At 43.1% G+C, this 8,680-nt stretch overlaps 1 non-coding gene across 1 annotated transcript; it reads left to right on the top strand.

Annotated features, from left to right (window-relative positions):
- The first annotated feature begins 7,232 nt into the window (after positions 1–7,232).
- Positions 7,233–7,340, top strand: LOC130953873 (small nucleolar RNA R71). The gene has a single exon (XR_009076033.1). It is a non-coding gene; the product is annotated as a small nucleolar RNA R71 (small nucleolar RNA).
- The last annotated feature ends 1,340 nt before the right edge of the window (positions 7,341–8,680 follow it).

Below are 8,680 nucleotides of genomic sequence, written 5' to 3'. Positions count from 1 at the left end.
TTTTAAGTTTGGTGTGGTAAAAGCGTTGCTTTTTCATAACCATTTATGGCATCCAAGGCCGGAGAAACCTCTAAAAAGAGGAAAGGGAAGGCAAAGGCTTCCACCTCCGAGTCAGGGAGATGGATAGATTCCTCTCAAGGGTGCATCAAGACCACTTCTATGAAGTTGTGGCCTTAAAGAAGGTGATCCCCGAAGTTCCTTTTCACTCAAAAAGGGTGAATGTCCGGAGATCGCCATGAGATCGAAGAAGAGGTTGGGAAGTACTTACCAACCCCATTCAACAAGTCGGAATCTTGATGGTTCAAGAGTTCTATGCCAATGCATGGATCACCAAGAACCATGACCAAAGTGTGAACCCGGATCCAAAGAATTATCTTACCATGGTTCGGGGGAAATACTTGGATTTAGTCCGGAAAGTGTGAGGGTGGCGTTCAACTTGCCTATGATGCAAGGAGATGAGCTCCTTACACTAGAAGGGTCAACTTTGATCAAAGGTTGGACCAAGTCCTCACAACCATATGTGAAGAGGGCGCACAATGGAAGCAAGATTCAAGAGGCAAGCGGTTCAATTAAGAAGGCATGACCTCAAGCCAGTGGCTAGAGGATGGTTAGAGTTCATACAACGCTCAATCATTCCCACTAGCAACCGGTCCGAAGTTACCATAGACCGGGCCATCATGATCCATAGCATCATGATTGGAGAAGAAATAGAAGTTCATGAGGTTATAGCCCAAGAACTCTACAAGGTGGCGGACAAGACCTCCATTTTGGCAAGGTTAGCCTTCCTCATCTCATCTGTCACCTGTTATTCAGTTGGAGTTGACATAGAGGGAGACATCACCATTGATGAAGACAAGCCCATTACCAAGAAAAGGATGGAGCACACAAGAGACCCCTCTCATCATGAAATCCCTGAGATACCTCAAGGATGCACTTTCCTCCACAAAACTATTGGGAGCAAGTAAACACCTCCCTTGGAGAGTTGAGTTCCAATATGGGACAACTAAGGGTGGAGCACCAAGAACACTCCATTCTCCTCCATGAAATTAGAGAAGAACAAAGAATCATGAGAGAGGAGCAACAAAGGCAAGGAAGAGACATTGAGGAGCTCAAGCACTCCATAGGACCTTCAAAAGCAAGGAGAGCCGCCATCACTGAGGTGGACCCATTCCTTGATTTCCTTGTTCTTTATTTCTTTGTTTTTCGAAAATTTGTGCTTATGTTATCCATGCTTGTGTCTTATGATCATTAGTGTCTTAGTGTCTATGCCTTAAAGTTATGAATGTCCTATGAATCCATCACCTTTCTTGAAAAAAAAAATGTGCTTAATTGAAAAAGGAAGAATTGCATGAATTTTGGATTTTATAATAGTTTAATTATTTTGATGTGGTGGCAATATTTTTGTTCTCTGAATGTATGCTTAAACAGTGCATATGTATCTTGAATTGTGGTTCATGAATGTTGGCTCTTGAAAGAATGATGATAAAGGAGACATGTTATTGAGGATCTGAAAATCAATAAAATGATTCTTGAAGCAAGAAAAAGCATTGCTATAAAAAAAAAAAAACCGAAAAAAAAAAAGAAAACGAAAAAAAAAAAAGAGAGAGTTGTGATCCAAAGCAAATAAGAGTGTGCTTAAGAACCCTGGACACCTCTAATTGGGGACTTTAGCAAAGCTAAGTCACAATCTGAAAAGGTTCACCCAATTATGTGTCTGTGGCATGTATGTATCCGGTGGTAATACTGGAAGACAGAGTGCTTTGGGCCACAGCCAAGACTCAATAAATAGCTATGTTCAAGAATCATCATACTTTACTAGGAGAATCATTAACACTATCTGGATTCTAAGTTCCTAAAGAAGCCAACCATTCTGAATTTCAAAGGATAGATTGAGATGCCAAAACTGTTCAGAGGCAAAAAGTCAAAAGCCCCGCTCATCTAATTAATACTGATCTTCACAGATGTTTTTGAAATTCATTGCATATTCTCTTCTTTTTATCTTACTTGATTTTCAAGTTGCTTGGGGACAAGCAACAATTTAAGTTTGGTGTTGTGATGAGCGGATGATTTGTATACTTTTGGCATTGTTTTTAGTATGTTTTTGATATGATCTAGTTAGTTTTTTAGCATATTTTTATTAGTTTTTAGTTAAAATTCACTTTTCTGGACTTTACTATGAGTTTGTGTGTTTTTCTGTGATTTCAGGTATTTTCTGGCTGAAATTGAGGGACCTGAGCAAAAATCTGATCCAGAGACTCAAAAGGACTGCAGATGCTGTTGGATTCTGACCTCCCTGCACTCGAAGCGGATTTTCTGGAGCTACAGAAGCCCAATTGGCGCGCTCTCAACGGCGTTGGAAAGTAGACATCCTGGGCTTTCCAGCAATATATGATAGTCCATACTTTGCCCAAGATTTGATGGCCCAAACCGGCGTTCAAAGTCACCTCAAGGAATCCCAGCGTTAAACGCTGGAACTGGCACCCAAATGGGAGTTAAACGCCCAAACTGGCACCAAAACTGGCGTTTAACTCCAAGAAGAGTCTCTACACGAAATTTCTTCATTGCTCAGCCCAAACACACCAAGTGGGCCCGGAAGTTGATTTTTATGTCATTTACTCATCTATGTACTAAGTTTTCTATAAGTAGGACCTTTTACTATTGTATTAGAGAGCTTTTTGACATCAAGGACTTTTGGTAGCTATCTTGTATGCTATCTTAGACCTTGGGAGGCTGGCCATTCGGCCATGCCTAGACCTTGTTCTTATGTATTTTCAACGGTGGAGTTTCTACACACCATAGATTAAGGGTGTGGAGCTCTGCTGTACATCGAGTATTAATGCAATTACTATTGTTCTTCCATTCAATTCCGCTTGTTCTTTTACCAAGATATCACTTGTTCTTCAACATGATGAAGGTGATGATTGACGCCCATCACCATTCTCACCCATGAACAAGGTGACTGACAACCATTCTTGTTCTACAAGCATCTGAGGCTTAGTGAATATCTCTTGGATTTCTGATTGCATGATGCATGGTTGATCGCCTGACAACCGAGTGCTCGCCTGACAAACGAGCCAGCCATTCCATGAGATCAGAGTCTTCGTGGTATAGGCAAGAACTGATGGCAGTATTCAAGAGAATCCGGAAGGTCTAACCTTGTCTGTGGTATTCTGAGTAGGATTCGATGACTGAATGACTGTGACGTGCTTCAAACCTGTAACCTACTGGGCGTTAGTGACAGACGCAAAAGAGTTATTCTATTTCGGTAGGGGAGGGAACCAAACCGGTGACTGGCAGCACTGTGACAGAGTGTGTGCATTAGCTTTCACTGCGCGGATGGGAGGTAGCTGCTGACAACAGTGAGACCCTACACAAGTTTGCCATGGAAAGGAGTAGGAAGGATTGGATGAAGACAGTAGGAAAGCAGAGAGACGGAAGGGAAGGCATCTTCATACACTTGTCTGAAGCTCTTACACCAATGATATACATAAGTATCACTATCTTTATCTTTTATGTTATTTTCGTTCATCATCATATACACTTGAGTCTGCCTGACTAAGATTTACAAGATGACCATAGCTTGCTTCAATACTAACAATCTCCGTGGGATCGACCCTTACTCACGTAAGGTTTATTACTTGGACGACCCAGTGCACTTGCTGGTTAGTTGTGCGAAGTTGTGTAATGCCATGGTATTGAGCGCACCAAGTTCTTGGAGTTCATTACCGGGGATTATTTGAGTTGTGAAAAAGTATTGTTCACAATTTCGCCCACCAAGGCATCTCAGGGATCTCATGATGAGAGGGGTCTCTTGTTTGCTCCATCCTTTTCTTAGTGATGGGCTTGTCCTCATCAATGAGGGTGTTTCCTTCGATGTCAACTCCTACTGAATAACAGAGGTGACAAATGAGATGAGGAAAGGCTAACCTTGCCAAGGTAGAGGACTTGTCCGCCACCTTATAGAGTTCTTGGGCTATAACCTCATAAACTTCTACTTCTTCTCCAATCATGATGCTATGAATCATGATGGCCTGGTCTAGAGTAACTTCGGACCGGTTGCTAGTGGGAATGATTGAGCGTTGGATAAACTCCAACCATCCTCTAGCCACGGGCTTGAGGTCATGCCTTCTTTGTTGAACCGGCTTTCCTCTTGAATCTCTCTTCCATTGGGCGCCCTCTTCACAAATGTCAGTGAGGATTTGGTCCAACCTTTGATCAAAGTTGACCCTTCTTGTGTAAGGATGTTCATCTCCTTGCATCATGGGCAAGTTGAATACCAACCTCACATTTTCCGGACTAAAATCTAAGTATTTCCCCCGAACCATTGTAAGCCAATTCTTTGGGTTCGGGTTCACACTTTGATCATGGCTCTTGGTGATCCATGCATTGGCATAGAACTCTTGAACCATTAAGATTCCGACTTGTTGAATGGGGTTGGTGAGAACTTCCCAACCTCTTCTTCGAATCTCATGTCGGATCTCCGAATATTCACTCTTTTTTAGTTTGAAAGGGACCTCGGGGATCACCTTCTTCAAGGCCACAACTTCATAGAAGTGGTCTTGATGCACCCTTGAGATGAATCTCTCCATCTCCCATGACTCGGAGGTGGAAGCTTTTGCCTTCCCTTTCCTCTTTCTAGAGGTTTCTCCGGCCTTGGATGCCATAAATGGTTATGGAAAAACGAAAAGTAACACTTTTACCACACCAAACTTAAAAGGTTTGCTCGTCCTCGAGCAAAAGAAGAAAGAATAGAGGAGAAGAAGAAGAAAATGGAGGAGATGGAGGAGGTTGTGTGGTTCGGCCAAAAGGGGGTAGAAGGAGTGTTTAGGGTGTGTGAAAATGAAGGAGTGAAGATGGGTTTATATAGGGGTGAAGGGAGGGGTAGGGTTCGGCCATTATGGGTGGGTTTGGGAGGGAAAGTGATTTGAATTTGAATGGTAAGGTAGGTGGGGTTTTATGAAGGATGGATTTGAGTGGTGAAGAGAAGATAGGATTTGATAGGTGAAGGGTTTTTGGGGAAGAGGTATTGAGGTGATTGGTGAATGGGTGAAGAAGAAAGAGGGTGGTGGGGTTGGTGGGGATCCTGTGGGGTCCACAGATCCTGAGGTTTCAAGGAAAAGTCATCCCTGCACCAAATGGCATGCAAAAATGCGTTTTGAGCCAATTCTGGCGTTAAACGCCGGGCTGGTGCCCATTTCTGGCATTTAACGCCAGGTTCTTGCCCTTTCCTGGCGTTTAACGCCAGTCTGGTGCCCCTTTCTGGCGTTAAACGCCCAGAATGGTGCCAGACTGGGCGTTAAACGCCCATCTGCTAGCCTTACTGGCGTTTAAACGCCAGTAGGTTCTTCCTCCAGGGTGTGCTGTTTTTCTTCCTGTTTTTCATTCTGTTTTTGCTTTTTCAATTGATTTTGTGACTTCTCATGATCATCAACCTACAGAAAACATAAAATAACAAAGGAAAATAGATAAAATATGACATTGGGTTGCCTCCCAACAAGCGCTTCTTTAATGTCAGTAGCTTGATAGAGGGCTCTCATGGAGCCTCACAAATGCTCAGAGCAATGTTAGAACCTCCCAACACCAAACTTAGAGTTTGAATGTGGGGGTTCAACACCAAACTTAGAGTTTGGTTGTGGCCTCCCAACACCAAACTTAGAGTTTGACTGTGGGGGCTCTATTTGGCTCTGATTTGAGAGAAGCTCTTCATACTTCCTCTCCATGGTAACAGAGGGATATCCTTGAGCCTTAAACACAAAGGATTCTTCATTCACTTGAATGATCAGTTCACCTCTATCAACATCAATCACAGCCTTTGCTGTGGCTAGGAAGGGTCTGCCAAGGATGATGGATTCATCCACGCACTTCCCAGTTTCTAGGACTATAAAATCAGCAGGGATGTAATGGTCTTCAATCTTCACCAAAACATCCTCTACAAGTCCATAAGCTTGTTTTCTTGAATTGTCTGCCATCTCTAGTGAGATTCTTGCAGTTTGCACCTCAAAGATCCCTAACTTCTCCATTACAGAGAGAGGCATGAGGTTTACACTTGACCCTAAGTCACACAGAGCCTTCTTGAAGGTCATGGTTCCTATGGTACAAGGTATGGAGAACTTCCCAGGGTCCTGCCTCTTTTGAGGTAATTTCTGCCTAGACAAGTCATCCAATTCTTTGGTGAGCAAAGGGGGTTCATCCTCCCAAGTCTCATTTCCAATTAACTTGTCATTTAGCTTCATGATTGCTCCAAGGAATTTAGCAACTTGCTCTTCAGTGACATACTCATCCTCTTCAGAGGAGGAATACTCATCAGAGCTCATGAAAGGCAGAAGTAAGTCCAATGGAATCTCTATGGTCTCATTTTGAGCCTCAGATTCCCATGGTTCCTCATTGGGGAACTCAGTGGAGGCCAGTGGACGTCCATTGAGGTCTTCCTCAGTGGCGTTCACTGCCTCTCCTTCCTCTCCAAATTCGGCCATGTTGATGGCCTTGCACTCTCCTTTTGGATTTTCTTCTGTATTGCTTGGGAGAGTACTAGGAGGGAGGTCAGTAACTTTCTTGCTCAGCTGTCCCACTTGTGCCTCCAAATTCCTAATGGAGGACCTTGTTTCAGTCATGAAACTTTGAGTGGTTTTGATTAGATCAGAGGCCATGGTTGCTAAGTCAGAGGTGTTCTGCTTAGAACTCTCTGTCTGTTGCTGAGAAGAAGATGGAAAAGGCTTGCCATTGCTAAACCTGTTTCTTCCACCATTATTGTTGTTGAAACCTTGTTGAGGTCTCTGTTGATCCTTCCATGAGAAATTTGGATGATTTCTCCATGAAAAATTATAGGTGTTTCCATAGGGTTCTCCTAGGTAATTCACCTCTTCCATTGAAGGGTTCTCAGGATCATAGGCTTCTTCTTCAGATGAAGCATCCTTAGTACTGCTTGGTGCATTTTGCATTGCAGACAGACTTTGAGAAATCAAATTGACTTGCTGAGTCAATATCTTGTTCTGAGCCAGAATGGCATTCAGAGTATCAATCTCAAGAACTCCTTTCTTCTGATTAGTCCCATTGTTCACAGGATTCCTTTCAGAAGTGTACATGAATTGGTTATTTGCAACCATTTCAATTAGCTCTTGAGCTTCTGTAGGCGTCTTCTTCAGATGAAGAGATCCTCCAGCAGAGCTATCCAAAGACATCTTGGATAGTTCAGAGAGACCATCATAGAAAATACCTATGATGCTCCATTCAGAAAGCATGTCAGAAGGACATTTTCTGATCAATTGTTTGTATCTTTCCCAAGCTTCATAGAGGGATTCTCCATCCTTCTGTCTGAAGGTTTGGACTTCCACTCTAAGCTTACTCAATTTTTGAGGTGGAAAGAACTTTGCCAAGAAGGCATTGACTAGCTTTTCCCATGAGTCCAGGCTTTCTTTAGGTTGTGAGTCCAACCATGTCCTAGCTCTGTCTCTTACAGCAAAAGGGAATAGCATAAGTCTGTAGACCTCAGGGTCAACCCCATTAGTCTTGACAGTGTCACAGATTTGCAAGAATTCAGCTAAGAACTGATGAGGATCTTCCAATGGAAGTCCATAGAACTTGCAATTCTGTTGCATTAGAGAAACTAATTGAGGCTTAAGCTCAAAGTTGTTTGCTCCAATGGCAGGGTGGTGCGCGAAATTGTGAACAATACTTTTCACAACTCTCATAATCCCTGGTCATGAACTCCAAAAACTTGGTGGTTCAATTCCATGGCATTACACAACTTCGCACAACTAACCAGCAAGTGCACTGGGTCGTCCAAGTAATACCTTACGTGAGTAAGGGTCGATCCCACGGAGATTGTTAGCATTGAAGCAAGCTATGGTCATCTTGTAAATCTTAGTCAGGCAAACTCAATTGTATATGATGATGAACGAAAATAATATAAAGATAAAGATAGTGATACTTATGTATATCATTGGTGTAAGAGCTTCAGACAAGCGTATGAAGATGCCTTCCCTTCTGTCTCTCTGCTTTCCTACTGCCTTCATCCAATCCTTCTTACTCCTTTCCATGGCAAGCTCGTGTAGGGTTTCACTGTTGTCAGCAGCTACCTCCCATCCGCGCAGTGAAAGCTAATACACGCACTCTGTCACAGTACTGCCAATCACCGGTTTGGTTCCCTCCCCTACCGGAATAGAATCTCTCTTTTGCGTCTGTCACTAACGCCCAGTAGGTTACAGGTTTGAAGCACGTCACAGTCATTCAATCATTGAATCCTACTCAGAATACCACAGACAAGGTTAGACCTTCCGGATTCTCTTGAATGCTGCCATCAGTTCTTGCCTATACCACGAAGACTCTGATCTCACGGAATGGTTGGCTCGTTTGTCAGGCGAGCACTCGGTTGTCAGGCGATCAACCATGCATCGTGCAATCAGGAATCCAAGAGATATTCACTAAGCCTCAGATGCTTGTAGAACAGGAATGGTTGTCAGTCACCTTGTTCATGGGTGAGAATGGTGATGGGCGTCAATCATCACCTTCATCATGTTGAAGAACAAGTGATATCTTGGACAAAGAACAAGCGGAATTGAATAGAAGAACAATAGTAATTGCATTAATACTCGAGGTACAACAGAGCTCCACACCTTAATCTATGGTGTGTAGAAACTCCACCGTTGAAAATACATAAGAACAAGGTCTAGGCATGGCCGAA

The sequence above is a fragment of the Arachis stenosperma genome, chromosome 9 (assembly GCF_014773155.1).
Source record: "Arachis stenosperma cultivar V10309 chromosome 9, arast.V10309.gnm1.PFL2, whole genome shotgun sequence".
In the NCBI taxonomy this organism is placed as follows: Eukaryota; Viridiplantae; Streptophyta; class Magnoliopsida; order Fabales; family Fabaceae; genus Arachis; species Arachis stenosperma.
Note: the sequence above shows the minus strand (reverse complement) of the source record. Positions and strands in the feature narration are given on the sequence as shown.